General features: G+C 42.5%; 2 protein-coding genes across 4 annotated transcripts in view; one reads left to right on the forward strand and one right to left on the reverse strand.

The window, feature by feature from the left end:
- LOC110970730 (CLOCK-interacting pacemaker-like) overlaps nucleotides 1–16,684 on the reverse strand; it is a 611,892-nt gene that overhangs the window by 451,341 nt on the left and 143,867 nt on the right. The window lies entirely within an intron of this gene.
- LOC110970310 (14-3-3 protein epsilon) overlaps nucleotides 1–16,684 on the forward strand; it is a 59,216-nt gene that overhangs the window by 24,247 nt on the left and 18,285 nt on the right. The window lies entirely within an intron of this gene.

Genomic DNA, 16,684 nt, shown 5'->3' on the forward strand with positions numbered 1-16,684 from the left:
GTATTTGTCAATGAGCGTTCTGCAGCTGTCAACAGGTATTTTGGCCCACTCCTCATGAGCAAACAGCTCCAGTTGTCTCAGGTTTGATGGGTGTCTTCTCCAAATGGCATGTTTCAGCTCCTTCCACATATGTTCAATGGGATTCAGATCTGGGCTCATAGAAGGCCACTTTAGAATAGTCCAACGCTTTTCTCTCAGCCATTCTTGGGTGTTTTTGGCTGTGTGTTTTGGATCGTTGTCCTGTTGGAAGACCCATGACCTGCGACTGAGACCAAGCTTTCTGACACTAGGCAGCACATTTCTCTCCAGAATGCCTTGATAGTCTTCAGATTTCATCGTACCTTGCACACTTTCAAGACACCCTGTGCCAGATGCAGCAAAGCAGCCCCAAAACATTACTGAGCCTCCTCCATGTTTCACCGTAGGGACAGTGTTCTTTTCTTCGTATGCTTGGTTTTTGAGTCTATGAACATAGAGTTGATGTGCCTTACCAAAAAGCTCCAGTTTGGTCTCATCTGTCCAAAGGACATTCTCCCAGAAGCTTTGTGGCTTGTCAACATGCATTTTTGCAAATTCCAGTCTGGCTTTTTTATGAGTTTTTTTCAGCAGTGGTGTCCTCCTTGGTCGTCTCCCATGAAGTCCACTTTGGCTCAAACAACGACGAATGGTGCGATCTGACACTGATGTACCTTGGCCTTGGAGTTCACCTTTAATTTCTTTGGAGGTTGCTCTGGGCTCTTTGGATACAATTCCAACGATCCATCTCTTCAATTTGTCATCAATTTTCCTCTTGCGGCCACGTCCAGGGAGGTTGGCTACTGTCCCGTGGGTCTTGAACTTCTGAATAATATGAGCCACTGTTGTCACAGGAACTTCAAGCTGTTTAGAGATGGTCTTATAGCCTTTACCTTTAAGATGTTTGTCTATAATTTTTTTTCGGATGTCCTGGGACAATTCTCTCCTTAGCTTTCTGTTGTCCATGTTCAGTGTGGTACACACCTTTTCACCAAACAGCAGGGTGACTACTTGTCTCCCTTTAAATAGGCAGACTGACTGATTATGAGTTTGGAAACACCTGTGATGTCAATTAAATGACACACCTGAGTTAATCATGTCACTCTGGTCAAATAGTTTTCAATCTTTTATAGAGGTACCATCATTTTTGTCCAGGCCTGTTTCATTAGTTTGTTTTTTTAAATAATTATGTTAATCAACAATTCAAAAGTAATGGCTGTTTTTGATTATTTAATTTTCAATAAATTTTTATTTATTGTTACTTTTGTGAGTTTCAAGTGATTTCAGTGAGAATTGTGGGTTTTTCCTTCTTTAACTGAGGGGTACCAACAATTTTGTCCACGTGTGTATACATATGCATACACATATACATATGCATGCACACACAGAAGCATACATATCCCTCATATTTGTTAGAATATTTGTTTCCAAGAATAGAAATGCTCTAAGAGGGAAATATATGTACACAAATGTATTGGAAAAGAAAAAACAAAACAAAACACACTGACGACTCAAATCATTCCGCTTCAAATATTGTGTTCGTACTACCAACATTTGGACCTCTGATAGAGGAGAAGAAAAAATAAAGAATAGATCCTGATCAACATAGTTTAGGCATTCAAAGATTTAAGCCAGCAGTCAAGGAGGGGCAATGAGGGATCAGGTGAAAGGCAGACTCCTAATATGAGTTATGAATCGCGACCAAGTTTTGTCATATTTATCCTCAAGTCCACGTACTGTATATTTAATTTTTTCTAAGTCTAATCCTAACATCACCTCTCTAACCCAGTGAATATACGTAGGAGATTTTCCCTTCCAGTTCAGCAATATCAGACGCCGGGCATGCAGTGATGCATAAGCGATTGCATTTCTGTGGAGGCAGGACACCCCAAGCTCATCCCCAACTATACCGAAAATGGCTGTCAGAGGGTCAGGTTGTAGTGCTTTGCCAGGTATCGCCGAAAGTGATTGGAAGATTAAAGACCAAAAATTGTGCAAAGACGGACATGACCAAAACATATGTCCCAAGGAGACAGGGGTATATTGACATCTAGGACAGTTTGGAGTAACATTTGGGTACAATTTGGATAATCTGTCATTAGAGTAGTGCTTTCTATGGACTATTCTGAATTGGATTAATCCATGCCTAACACAAAGAGAGGAAGTGTGTATACGTTGTATGGATTTTTCCCAGGTGTCTTCTGATATAATTTTTCCAATGTCTCCTTCCCAAGCTGCCCTGGCCTTATCCCATGTGTGCGGGTGGCTATTCAGAATTAAAACATATATTTGAAATTGCTCCTTTGCGATGCAGATCTACATTAAGGACAGAATACGATAAATCTTTAGGGGGTAAAGCTGGGGTAAAGAGATAGGGCCATTCGATTCTATCAAACGCCTTTTTGGCGTCAAGACTTAGGATAGCTTCAGGTTGTACTGTCGAATGCTGTGAGAACATCACATTAAATAGTCTTCTCACATTAAAAAATGATTGCCGTCCAGGGATAAAGCCTGTTTGATCCTCATTAATAATAGAGGGAATAATGGAGTCTAACTGCTGTGCAAGGGCTTTTGTCAAAATTTTATAATCACAACAAAGGAGACTGATTGGCCTGTATGAGCTACACTGCAAAGGGTCCTTGTCTTTTTTCAACAGTACTGAAATTGTTGCCTGGGTAAGCGATTGCGGTAGTTTTCCATTGGCTAGGGATTCATCATAAACTGATTTCAGGATAGGTGTGAGTTTTGGGGTGAACTCTCTGTAAAACTCTATGGGGAATCCGTCCGAGCCGGCGCCCTTCCTGTTTGAGATGATTTAATGGCATTTATTATTTCCTCAAGCATTAATGGTTGTTCTAGGGATAACTGGGCGTCCGGGGCGAGTTTAGGGACATCCAGAGAGTCGAGAAATGAATGGATTTCAGATAAGTCAATATCTACTTCTGACTGATATAAGGCAGAATAGTACTGTTTGAATCGATCATTAATAGCTCGGGGGTTGCGTGACACTGAATCTGCACCTGTATCAGTTTCTGGGATCATCTGTTTGGCAGACTGTTGCCTAAGTTGAAGTGCAAGGAGCCTCCCTGCTTTGTCTCCGTGCTCATAATAAAACTGTCTGGATATAAGAATATTTTTTCTGCCTTCTGTGTCATAAGTATATTAAATTCTGTTTGTAGCAATAATTTTTCTTTGTAAATATCCGGCGCTGGCAAGAGAGCGTAGCGTCTATCAATATCTGCAATTTTTCCACTCAAATTTTAAGTTGTTCTGATCGTACTTTGTTCATATGTGCCACGTAAGAGATCATTTGCCCCCTAATGTAGGCCTTCATGGAGTCCCACAAAATACACCTTGATACCTCCTGCGTCTCGTTAGTTTCTAGAAAGAAATCTATCTGATTACTGAGAAATGTCCTAAAATGTTTAGACAAAAGTAGTTGGGGATCTAGTCGCCAAGATCACTGAGGTGCTGCATTAGTCGGGAAAATTAAATCCATTTGCACTGGGCCGTGATCAGATAGTACTATACTATGATATTTGCTATTAGAAATTAGGGGAAGTAGCTGGTCATTTATGATGAAATAGTCAATCCTGGAATAACTATGATGGACAGGGGAGAAGAAGGAGAATTGCTTCTTAGTTGGATTATTTATCCTCCAAGGGTCTGATAGGCCATATGAGCAAAGGAGGGAGTTAATAGCCACTGGAGCAGATGAAAGTGTGTTATTTAGTCTTGGACTTGACCTGTCTAGCTGAGCATGAAGAACGCAGTTAAAGTCTCCACCTAGAATCAATTTATACAAATTAAGGTCGGGGAGAGCTGAAAAAAAGTTGATATAAAATTGTGCATTATCCCAATTTGGTCCGTAGATGTTGCCCAAAGCCTGCCCACTACAACAACATAGCTGCCATTCGCGTCTGATATCACTTCAGAAAGTTCAAATGGAATCCCTCTCCTAATTAGAATTGCTGTTCCCCTGGCTTTATGGTTAAGGCGTGAATGATAAATTTTAGAGATGGACCGATATGGGTTTTTCAGCACCGATACCGATTATTAGTAGTTAGAGGAGGCCGATAACCGATATTTGGAGCCGATATTCATTTGCAATAAAAGTGTAAAAATTGGCATAAAAAAATTGAATAATGCAAACACTGAACTTCATTGAAATGCCTAAAGCATGTTTGTTGAATCACACAAATAGAAAATAATAGCTCCAGAAGTGCCTGAATTTCCTAGACTCAGAAACATCTCTTATAAAGTTGAATAAAAAGTTAAATAAATAGCTCTCTGAAATTTTTCCACAGAAAATACAGTAAAATTTAAATATAACTATAATGACTTGTCTTTGTTTTAAGTTCAAACACAACAAAAATACAGGGAGTTCTCAGGCTCAGCAGCACTTCTTGTAAAGTTAAATAAAAACTTAAATAATAGCTCCCTGAATTATTTTCACAGTAAAAGTAAAATTTCAATACAACTGAAATGACTTATCTTTTTTAAAAAACTTCAAACAAAAACAAAAAGTGCAGGAGTTCTCAGGCTCAGCATTATCTCTAGTAAATGCAAATAAAAACTTAAATAATAGCTCCCTGAATTTTTTCACAATAAAGTAGAAGTTCAATATAACTGAAATAATTTAACTTTGTTTTAACTTCAAACAAAAAGTGCAGGAGTTCTCACGCTCAGCAGTATCTCTAGTAAATGTAAATAAAAACTTGCTTCCAGAGATTTTATAAAGTAATATCATTTCTGAATTTTACTCTCTCATCTTCCCGTTCATTTTCAGATCATAGGACCAGAATGCTCATAGCAACGTTAGTAGTCGTGAGTTGTAGAGTTTTTCATGTGACTTTAACTACATACTATTCTCCACATTACATACCGTGATATAACATGTCTACACTAACTCGAACATAAACATGAACTGTGCAAGGGCCGAACCAGATGGAACAGGGCCTTCTTCTCAACATCTGTATTATTACATGAGCATTCCCATTTATTATTATTGGGGGCTTTTTTTGGGGGGGGGGGCGTCACAAGCTGATACAGCCCTTAACACTTACAGTTGGAGGGGGAAAAGAGTAAAGTTAGCAAAGCGATGGTGGGGAAAGAAAGAAAAAATAAGATTAAGGTATTATTATTTTATAGTATCCCATGGAGACCTTTACTGAATATTCTCCCTCATCTAACATGGTATGGAATCAGAAAAACAGGGAAAGTTCTAGGTCATGTTGAAGTGTGTATAAACCCATGTTATCCATGCTTTATAACGATCATCTGACCATCAGTTACATATTAATACAGACTTCATATGATTATCCATTGTCCAAACATAAAGCGCATCCAACTGTAGTGTGATAACAGTTATCAGTCAAAATTTAAGACAGCTTGTGACAGCTAATACATTGTCTGTGGGTAACTTGAATACTACCTGCTGTGGCCCAGGTAATATCCATTACTCTCCATCCATCTCCCGTGGGCGCAGATTGGTCTCTATGTACTGCATCGCTTTGGTCGGATCCTCGAAGGATATTTGCTCGCCAACTGGGGTTGTAATCTTCAGTATAGCTGGGTATAGGAGCCCGTATTTCACGTCTGGGCATCGGCGAAGTAATCTCCTCAGCTCGGTGAAGGCAGCTCTCTTCTTCCTGACGGCGGCCGAGTAATCCGGGTAGATGGAGAAACGTTTGCTGTTATGGGAAATGGGCCCTGTACAAATGGCCTTTCGGAGAACATCCACCTTCTCCTGAAAGTAGTGGAACTTGACGATTATTGGCCTCAGGGTGTCTCCATCTTTGGGCTTCGGCTGCAGGCTCCTGTGTGCCCGATCGAGGGTCGGTGTATAATCGAGGCTCAGCATTTCTTTCAGTAGTTCAGCGACGGCTTTCTCCGGTCGTATATTTCCAAATCCCTCTTCCACACCAAGTCTGCAGTTGTCTCGCCGTTGTCGGGACTCCAAATCCTCGGCCTTATCTGCCAATCGGGCTACTTGAGTAGACAGTGCATTAACTTTTGCTTCAAGCGTTGTGACCCGGTTAGCATAGCCGTTAGCTCCCTCTTCCAGATCATCAATACATGTTGCAAATGTTGCGTTTTCCTTCTGTACTTCTTCAACTACCTTCATAAACTCTGCACGCACGTTCAAGATCTCTTTCCCTAAGTCATTCGCCAGGTTATCTATTTTCTTGTGCAGTTCACTTGCAGCCGCCATCACTGATGAGTCGATTTTGGCTAGCACACAGTGCTCCGATTGTTTTATGGCAGCCATAATTGCGTCGGTATCTGACCCTGGCTCTGATCGTGAGGGCAGGTCTGCGTCAGGTGAGTCCGAGGCATCTGGGCCTAACTTCAACTTTTGAGACTTCGGCATCTTGCGCAGTTTTGAGCTTTAACTCTGACCAAAACATGGTTGATTATGAGAGCTTGATACTATAGAGACATGTTTACGCCTGGTGGGAGGGGGAGGAAAGAAGGAATATTAAATAAATGTTCATTCCAAGCAGAGCTCATATTTTCCAAACTAAGGTAGAAAGCTCCAGTTTGCTAAGTTATCACACACGTTTGTGTAAAAATGGAACCCAGGGGTGTTACAACACTTCTGTGCAGTATTTCTAGTACTTTTAAGGTCCCAAACCCCACTCGTGAGTAGGTATCTCTTAATTTTTAGCATTTTTAGCAAGCCCCCATGGCCTGCAGAGTGTAGGGAAACACCTGGGGATGTTTGTGGGGCACTAGCTACATGCAGAGGCCTTGTTTACCAACTCACAGCTCTCTGGTATGTCAGGAGGCTGAGAATTAACCACTTAAAGATGCAAAAAACACTGGCGAAGCTTTCTATAGCCCAAATTCTGAAAATTTCAGACCCCCGCAACTCAGAAACTATTTGAGCTACAGGCCTACAATTTTGCATAGAAAGTGCTTTTGTGACTATCTAGGGACATGCAAATTTAGGACTAATTTGAAAATGGTGTGGCAACCACCATCTGATGAAACCACACGGAATGACCTAAATGTGTGCATCTTCGCTACTTAATTTTATATTTATAGTGAAGTGCTGTTGTCCATTCCTTGGACTACTTGAAGAAATTCCAAACAGTTAGGCTTTCTTTGTATTAGCTGGCTTGACAAAACCTAAAATCCCAATCTGTGATTATGAGTTTTGCACTGATGTTTATCAATTTTCTTTGTTAGCTAAGTTTTCTTTATCAGGCTTGATGCAGCCTCCCATAAAAAGGGGTATTTGACTTGTCATTTGACTCTTAAAAGTGTGCCAACTGTGTGCTGCTGACTTCTGTTAACAGAAACAGGTTATAATCACAAAAATCACTAATACTGCAAATGTTGCAAGAGAGGAAAGCTAGTAGAAACATGTTAATGTTGAAAATTAAAATATTTATTTTACCACTCAGTGCACTCTCAATGCAGTCACTTGTTTTTAATGTGACAACTACATTACAGATAGAGACTTTATTGTCATTGTGCAGAAGTACAGCGAAATTTGTCTGAAAGAACACGAAAATTAGCAGCAGTGCAAATAAGAATAAAAATAAATTTAAAAAAATACTTTTAAAACAATAAGAATAATAATCAAAGTACTATATACAAACAAAGTAAAGTGGTCAGTGCTGATCAAGTGCTCCAAGGCAGAGTCCTGCACTGGGTCGGGTACCTGCAAAAACAGCTGATTTGCGGGTGGTTTTTAAAAACTTTTTTTTCTTCGGGTTCGGGTCTGGGTGGGAAAAATAGCTTGCGGGTCGGGTCGCGGGTTGTAGATTGACTCATGAGAATCAATATACAATAATAATAAATAATTAAAGCTGCAAGCAGCGATGGACGGGTCCTCGCATCCACGCTGGTCGGCGAATCCATGCACGTCCACCAGGTGGCACTGTGACTGAGAGTGTGTGCCGGCCTCTGAATCACATCTGGACCAGAGTTTAATCACAAGTAAAATTTCAGCCAGATTGGAGCATGTTCAGACTAGTTATACAGCATTTCCTGCCCATCCACCACCAGGTGGCGCTGTAACTCAGAGTGTATTTCAAACAGTGGATGTGATGAGGGTTGGACTCTGATCAGTCATGAAAAGTTTCAGGCTGATTTGACCATGTAGAGGCCAGTTATACAGCATTTACTGTCCATCCAACAGGTGGCGCTGCAACTGAGAGTGTCTGTTGGCCTGTAGATGTGATCAGGATTGAATTGTGATCACACATGGAAAGTTTGAGGCAGATTGGAGCATGCAGAGGAGAGTTATACAGCAGTTGATGTTTCTTGGCGAAGCATCAAAACTCTAATGGTCGCCATGGCCACGCCATTTGGCTTCTGGTTAAACTTTTGATAACTTTTCATCACCAAGTCCTGCTGTGTGGACTGACAAAATTTCAGGTCTCCTGGAATTATCCCCTTGGAGGTATTAACTCTCAAAAATGAGAAAAATCATCAAAAATCTCACAATTAATCCAAGATGGCCGACTTCCTGTTGGGTTTAGGACATGGCTCCAAGAGGCTTTTTGTGCGTCCTGATGTGCTCTATAAGCCTCCCAAATTTCATGGATGTAGGTGAAACGTGCTGAGGGGGCTGTTTGTTAAAAATACTGTAGGGGGCGCTATAGCATGTGCAGTGCCGAGATGCATACGGTGTTGTTCCTTGGGTCGATGGTGATGTGTGTGGTAATTTTAGTGAGCATTGGAGTATTTCTAACCTGTCAAACAGCACTTTGTTTTGCATGGCGATATTTGGTTGCTACGGCAACAGCGTTGCATGAAATGTCACACCCTTGACAGTGTGGGATTGTCAAGAGGTGAAGACTCGACTGACCAATTTCCAGCATGATATCACCACGTTTGGGGCCATTGTACCTGAAAATATAAGGCCTTAAACTTACTATTACCAACAGGTGGCGCTATGACTTTTTCAGAATTTATGAGTGTGGATGTGTTCAGACTGGACCTGGTGTCCATCATGTGAAGTTTGGGGCAGATAGGATCTTGTTCAGCTGAGATATGAATCGTTAAATTTTCATGGCGAAACATCGAAATTGGTTTGGCCGCCACAGACACGCCTTTTGATGACAAGTCACCATTTTCACTGGGATGCATCATCAATGTGTTCAGCCTGTTGTCACCGCATTTGAAGTGAATATGATCAACCGGGTAACAATAGGGCATGAAAGTGTAAAAGATGTCTATTTCCTGAAACCACAAGGTGGCGCTATGACTGTCAATGAATATCCCTATGTGGATGACATCAGGACAGGACTGTCATCATACATGTAAAGTTTCAGGCAGATTGGAGCATGTTGAGAAGAATTAGACACCACTTCCTGTTTCATGGCGAAGGATCAGTTTTTTGAGGCTCCGCCATGGCCACACCTTTTGGCTTCTGGTTGAGTTTTTGATAACTTTTCATCAGAAAGGTCTGGTGCATGTACTGGCCAAATTTCAGTTCTCTCAGACTTATCCACTAGGAGCTATTAATTTTGACAAATGTACAGCAAATTCAAGATGACCGACTTCCTGTTGGGTTTAGGGCGTGGCTGTGATTGACTTTTTGGTGTGTCCTGATGTGGTGCATATGCCCACCAAATATTGTAGCTGTAAATGAAACATTGTGGAAGTTGGCCTAATGACCACTTTTTCAATTTTGCAGGTGGCGCTATAGAGCCATTTTGCCACACACATGCGCAACTCCCATAAAATATCAAATTTTTCGCCAGTCCTGATGTGCACGCCAAATTTCACGCGTTTTGGTTTATGATAAGGCTCCCAAAAAGGCAATTCATTTGCGGGGAGAAATTAATTTTGACAAATTTACAGCAAATTCAAGATGGCCGACTTCCTGTTGGGTTTAGGGCGTGGCTGTAATTGACTTTTTGGTGTGTCCTGATGTGGTGCATATGCCCACCAAATATTGTAGCTGTAAATGAAACATTGTGGAAGTTGGCCTAATGACCACTTTTTCAATTTTGCAGGTGGCGCTATAGAGCCATTTTGCCACACACATGCGCAACTCCCATAAAATATCAAATTTTTCGCCAGTCCTGATGTGCACGCCAAATTTCACGCGTTTTGGTTTATGATAAGGCTCCCAAAAAGGCAATTCATTTGCGGGGAGAAATTAATTTTGACAAATTTACAGCCAATTGAAGATGGCCGACTTCCTGTTGGGTTTAGGGCGTGGCTGTAATTGACTTTTTGGTGTGTCCTGATGTTCTGCATATGCCCACCAAATATTGTAGCTGTACATGAAACATTGTGGCAGTTGGCCTAATGACTACTTTTTCAAGTTTGCAGGTGGCGCTATAGAGCCATTTTGCCACGCACATGCGCAACTCCCATAAAATATCAAATTTTTCGCCAGTCCTGATGTGCACGCCAAATTTCACGCGTTTTGGAGTATGATAAGGCCGCCAAAAAGCCAATTTACTTTACGGGAGAAAAAAATAAAAAATAAATAATAATAATAATAAACCCCAGGGTTTCAATAGGGTCCTTGGCACCGCTGGTGCCTTGGACAGTCGGTGCCCTTGCACCGCCTGTCCTTCGCACCCTCGGTGCTCGGACCCTAAATAAATAAATAAAAACTTAAGTTGGAAGCTGTTTGTAAAGCTGTGACGTGATCCATCTGCTGCGACTGCAGCTTGCACCGCGTCTCTTCTGCATCCATTTCCGGGTTACCAAAACAACAAAAATGGCGGAGGACGTGAGTGTAAAGCTGCAGAGCGGAGAGTACACATTAGCCGAAAATTCATCCTCGAGAGCTAAGTCTAAAGTTTGGGAGCATTTTGGTGTTATCATAGATGAAGAAAATAATCAAGTTGCTGGGTTCGCTGCCTGTAAAAAGTGCAGTAAAGTGTTGTCTTACGATAGCCGCAAAGTGGGAACTTCATCATTGAAGAAACACTCGGAGTCGAGCTTCTCTGGAAATGCCGCTGCTGCAAAACCAATCGATCACTTCTTCACAAAAAAAGGTGAACTTAAAGCACCAAGAAAGCAAGATACAGAGACTGTTACAAAACTAGCAGTAAAGTTTGTATGCAGGGACATCAGATCTTTCGAAACGGTGTGTGGGGACGGCTTCACGGAATTAGCACAGGGACTAATCGACGTTGGTGTGCGGGCTGGCTGTGTCAATGCAACGCAGCTGTTACCAGATCCAACAACTGTATCTCGCAGCGTGAGTAAATGTGCTGAACAAATTCGCCAAAGCATCATTCCTGAGCTGAAAGAACAGTTAAGTGAGTTTAACGGAGCAGTCACTTTGGACATGTGGACTGATGACTATAGAAAAATAGGCTACATCTGTCACACACTACACTATATCAACAGCAATTGGGAGCTGGTGGAACGAGTGCTTTCTACGTTGGAGTGGGACAGTACGCTACGTAAAACGGCTGAAAACATCAAACCAGCCGTCATCCAAGCCCTGAGAAGATACAACATTGAGGAGTTCTTCTCCAAACTTGTGTACGTTACAGACAGGGGTTCAAACATAGTGGCAGCCCTTCGCACAGTCACAAGACTAAGCTGTGCTGCACATGTGCTAAACACTGTACTGTACACTACCATTGGGAAACCAGATGAGGGGGATGTGTTTGGAGAGGAGGTTTCTGCACTTATCAATGGAGCAAAGTCACTGGTGACCTACTTTAAGCACACAAGTCTCCAGACGCGGCTGAAAAAAACACTGAAGGCATCAGTGGAAACGCGCTGGAATTCAATCCATACTATGCTGGAGTCGATCAGCTGTCAGTATGAGGACGTTCGTTCCTTGCTGCTGGAAAGAGGGGAAGAGGGTCGTCTTAATGACTTGCCTGAAGAAACATTGCATGCAATGGTGATATTTCTTGAGAAGTTCAAGGAGGCTACCAAGGCACTGGAGGCATCCAAAACTCCATCCCTTCACCTCACTGCTGTGTGGTTTGACCGCCTGAAACGCCACCTGCAACCATCCTCCACTGATAACCAAACATTTTCCTCTCTGAAGGGAAAATGCCTCAAAATCCTGCTCGACAAGTACGAGGTCCACCTCCTGCATAAGCTGGCCATGTTTCTGCATCCAAAGCTGAAAAGTCTTAAACTTCTTGCAGAGGAACATGAAGTGGCAACAGTGCACCACGAAGTGCGACGTCTTCTTAAAGGTGAAAATTAATGTATTTTTCACAGTGTATTTATTTGTGTGTGTATACTGGTAGCCTAATTTGTATATATTATGTATGTATCACTTTGGATTTTCATGGTTTTTTTTTTCATTTTCCTTTGTTTTGTGCTTAGTATTATAAAGTTGCATAGCCATAATATTGCTCCCTCTATTACACCACTTTAGACTTAAAAGACAAGCGTGGATCGCCTGAACACTGTGTCACTGCTTGTGTCCCACCACCTGAGAAGAAATCCCGAGCAAGGATGGAGGCATTATCTGATGTCGAAGATTCTACTTCTAGTGATGATTCCAGCACCCAGGATGAAGTGACCAAATACATCAACTTCAAGACAAAGAAGGTGGATAATTTCGACATTCTCAACTGGTGGAAGGAGCATGCATCAGTCTTCCCAGATTTGGCACACATTGCTCGTTCGATCTTGTCAATTCCAGCTTCAAGTGCAGCAAGTGAGCGAGACTTTTCCACAGCTGGATTTGTGATCCAAGAGCACAGAAGTCAGTTGAAACCGGGGACAGTGGATGACATTCTTTTTCTGCATAGCAATTTAAAGAGACACTGAGTCGGAAGTTTGCTTCAAAGTGGCAAGGATGTTGACTGCAACACTGCATTAGTTTGTTGGCTGCAGTGCATCCTACTCTCACTCATGCCATGGTTGCCACAAAAAAAGAGTATTTTTTACATTTGGTTTATCTTTTTTCTTGCACATGTGTTTTGATGTTTACAGTGGTGGATTAGTTACTTTCCTGCCAGAATGTTCACCTTTGGGTCTATATTTGTTTATTAATCCATGCTATTTTGCTCTCAGGCAATCTATTGGCCAGTCACTTTAGGTTCTAATATGTTGCAGTATAACAGTGGCTACAGAGATGTTACTGAGAATGTTAAGACTGTTAATTTGTTTTAATATTGGAATATCTGGTCTGAAAATTCTCAAAGTGGAATATTTTTCAGGTGCCTACAAGTCACAGTTTTGTGGCATGAACCAGATCTACCTCAGTTTATGTACAGTATTTTATGTGTTGTGTCACTGTACTGGTTTACTTGCACTGATTTATTTTTGTATTAGCCAGCCTGGCTGTAATGACACAGACGTGCTTTTTGTTTACCGCTTTTGTTTTAATTTTTGAGCTGGACTTAAAATTTGACTTTTATTGTCCATAAGGGCAGTTAAAAAACAGTATTCTGTCAGTAGCCCATACTGCCTTAAATAAATTGATGTGATGCATTCATTCAGTTATGAATTTTTGTTTTTGTATATGATTGTTAAAGTAGATGGCTTAATAATTGAGCTCAAACGAATCTTTTCAGTTAGTTGAGCAAACTACAGAAAACTCTTGGTCATTATTTACTCTCTGAGGATCACTTCTGCTATTTTGCGACAGTCATTGGCTCAGCTGTTGAAACGCGTTTCACCATCTAATAACACAATTTGTGATTGGACGAGAGCATCAAACGGTCTGCCACCGTCTAACAAGCGCCACTTCCAAAACAGTTAATAGCTATTTAGATATTTGAGAAATAAGTGGATAAAACGTACAACTATCACTTTGTAATGTTCCTGAAGTGTTCAAACATTACACAGTGTTTCCCTGATGGATTACTTTTCTCCTCGATGGATTCTAAAACATGTCACGGCTCGTAACTGCTGAACGCCACTCAAGTCTGGACAGAAAGTAAGTCTATTACTCACGTAAAGTTCCCTCTAAGAGATTAAAAGTTTAAAAGCATTAAACGTAACAAACAAGTGGTTTTACAGTTGTATGGGAGAAGAACACGCAGGGTTGATGATTCATGACTGAAGTCAGGCTTTTATTGGAAGAGCTGCTTCATTCAGGTGCGTTGTTTACTCACTGGCACCTTAACTGTGGCGATATGCTGTTCAGTATTCAGACAATATGATTTAAAATGATTATTTTAAATACAGGTTACGGGTCGGCCTGCGGGTCGTGTTTCAATGGGTCGGATCGGGTCGCGGTACTAATCGGGCTGATGCGCGGGTTTGCGGGTCGGTTGCGGGTTTGTACGTCCCCAGGTCGGGTCGGGTCGAGGCGTATCTTGAAAATTGGACCCGTGCAGGACTCTGCTCCAAGGTTGAAGTAGAATTCTTATTGCACAGATGAGTTGGAAGGGGGGAATGTCTGGGTGGTGGGGCAATGGGTGGGGGGTGTGATGGCAGCAACAGCTCTGGGGAAGAAGCTGTTCCGCAGTCTGATGGTTTTTGTTTTTCATGTCTGTAACCTTTTCCTGATGGAAGGGGGACAAACAGTCTGTGTCCAGGATGGGTGGGATTTCTGGCAATGCTGCTGGCCCTTTCCCTCAGCTGGCCAGCCTGGACAGAGTCCAGGCTGGGAAGCTGTACACCCACAATCCATTGTGCAGTTTTTGCCACACTGTCCAAGTCCCTTCTGTTTCCAGCGGTGCAGCTGGAAAACCAGACTGTGCTGCAGTAGGACAGAATGCTCTCAATCATACTCTTCTAGAAGTTCATGAGAAGCTGTGAGGGGAGCTTGGCCTTTCTCAGCCTCTTCAGAAAGAAGAGTCTCTGCTGAGCCTTCTTCACCAAGTGGGAGGTGTTGGCCGTCCATGTGAGATCGCTGGTGATGTGGAGACCCAGGAACTTGATGTTGTTGACCCTGTCCACCTCTTCTCCATTTATGCAGAGAGGTGGGGGAGGGGGGTCATTTTCCTGGCTCTCCTGAAGTCCACAATGATCTCTTTTGGTGGTATTCATCACTGGGTCACTTTCAGAGCACCAGCTGACCAGGCGCTGGATCTCTTCCCTGTAGTGGGTCTCATTGTTGTCAGATATTAATCCCACTATGGTGGTGTCATCAACAAACTTTAGAATTGTGTTGGAGGGGTGGATGAGGGTACAGTCATGTGTGAAAAGGGTGAAGAGGGCCGGGCTGAGGATGCAGCCCTGAGGTGCACCTGTACTCAGTGTGAGTGTGGATGATGTCACCTCTCCTACTCTAACACACTGTGGTCTGCTGGTAAGAAAGTTGTGTATCTAGGAGCAGAGTGTGGTGTCCAGTCCCAGATGGCCAAGCTTGGTTATCAGTTTATGGGGGAGATGGTGTTGAATGCTGATGTAAAGTCGACAGATAGTATTCTAACATAGGTGTTGGGACCCTGTAGGTGCGACAGGGCCGTGTGCAGTGCAGTTGAGATGGCATCTTCTGTTGATCTGTCTGCTCTATAAGTAAACTGGTGGCTGTCCAAATCAGAAGGAATGGTTCCCTTGATGTAATGCAGGACCAGCCTCTCAAAGCACTTCATTCTTATTGGTGTCAAGGCAACCAGGCGGTAGTCATTTAGGCATTTCACTGACTGTTTCTTGGGCACAGGCACTATGGTGGTGGACTTAAGGCATGTGGGGACTACAGCCTGCTGTAGGGACCGGTTGAAAATGTCCGTAAACATGCCTGCGAGCTGGTCTGCACATCCCTTCAGGGCCCGGCCCGGCACCCTGTCGGTCCTGCTGCCTTGGTGATATTAATTACATCTAAACATTATATATATAAGAAGTGCCTTTAAGTCCAACACTAAATTTGCTCGAGTTTTTGGACAAATTACAGTGACAAATGTGATTTATTGAGTATTCTACCATGAGACTAATCAGTTTTGCAATCTGTGATCTGGTAGCTGCAAATCCAATGGACTGGACAGCAAATTGGAACCTAGCCAAAAACCGTGTTAATGCATTTTCAACCGCATCAACTGGATGCCTGCAGGTTCCTGTGAAACAATACAGTTTGTGCTACTGTAAAAACACAGTTTCAGTCAGTGACATTAATACCATGCAGCTCAACAACTTTGCAGATAAGACATTTTCTCCACTGAAAATCTGCATCGTCTTGAGAGAATCCAGTCATGAAAAGACCAGGTGACAGGGAGATGCTTCGTAAAGTAGATTTAAACCAAGCATTGGTTACCATGGTGATGTAGCAGGTTAAGAGGCCACCTTCATGACGTTAAAAACTCTGGATCTAGCTTTCTAGTTCCCTCAGGGCATTAAACATCAACACAGCTGATTATTGGAGATTTTCTGTCACCATGAATGGAATTGCTTTATCTGAACACAAACATTTCAGTTTCACACTTTACTCTCCTCATGTTAATTATGCCTTTTTCTTTTTCTTCTCCTCGACACTTCATCTTATTCAAAGCAGCACACCATTGGCCCATTTAAAATGTTTCATAATAGACTGAGGTGGAGTAGAGGTCTGATGGCCGTAGAGGGAAAACCATCCAGCACTGAAAATGAGATGCATTTAAACGCTTGTCTTTCTGTAGAATGAGATCTCTGCAACACAGCATGTCAGAGTACACAGTGTCTCTTACCCCGAAGTTCCACATAACGCGATCGCGCCGCGCAATGGAACGAAGCGCCACCGTCTTGCTCCGAAAGTCAAAGCACACTGCAAGCGCAGCGCAGCGCCGCGCCGCGCCGCGCCGTCCGGATGGGGAGGGCTGCTCCTCAGAGAGGCTCTCGTGTG

This window comes from Acanthochromis polyacanthus, chromosome 17, assembly GCF_021347895.1.
Source record: "Acanthochromis polyacanthus isolate Apoly-LR-REF ecotype Palm Island chromosome 17, KAUST_Apoly_ChrSc, whole genome shotgun sequence".
Classification (NCBI taxonomy): Eukaryota; Metazoa; Chordata; class Actinopteri; family Pomacentridae; genus Acanthochromis; species Acanthochromis polyacanthus.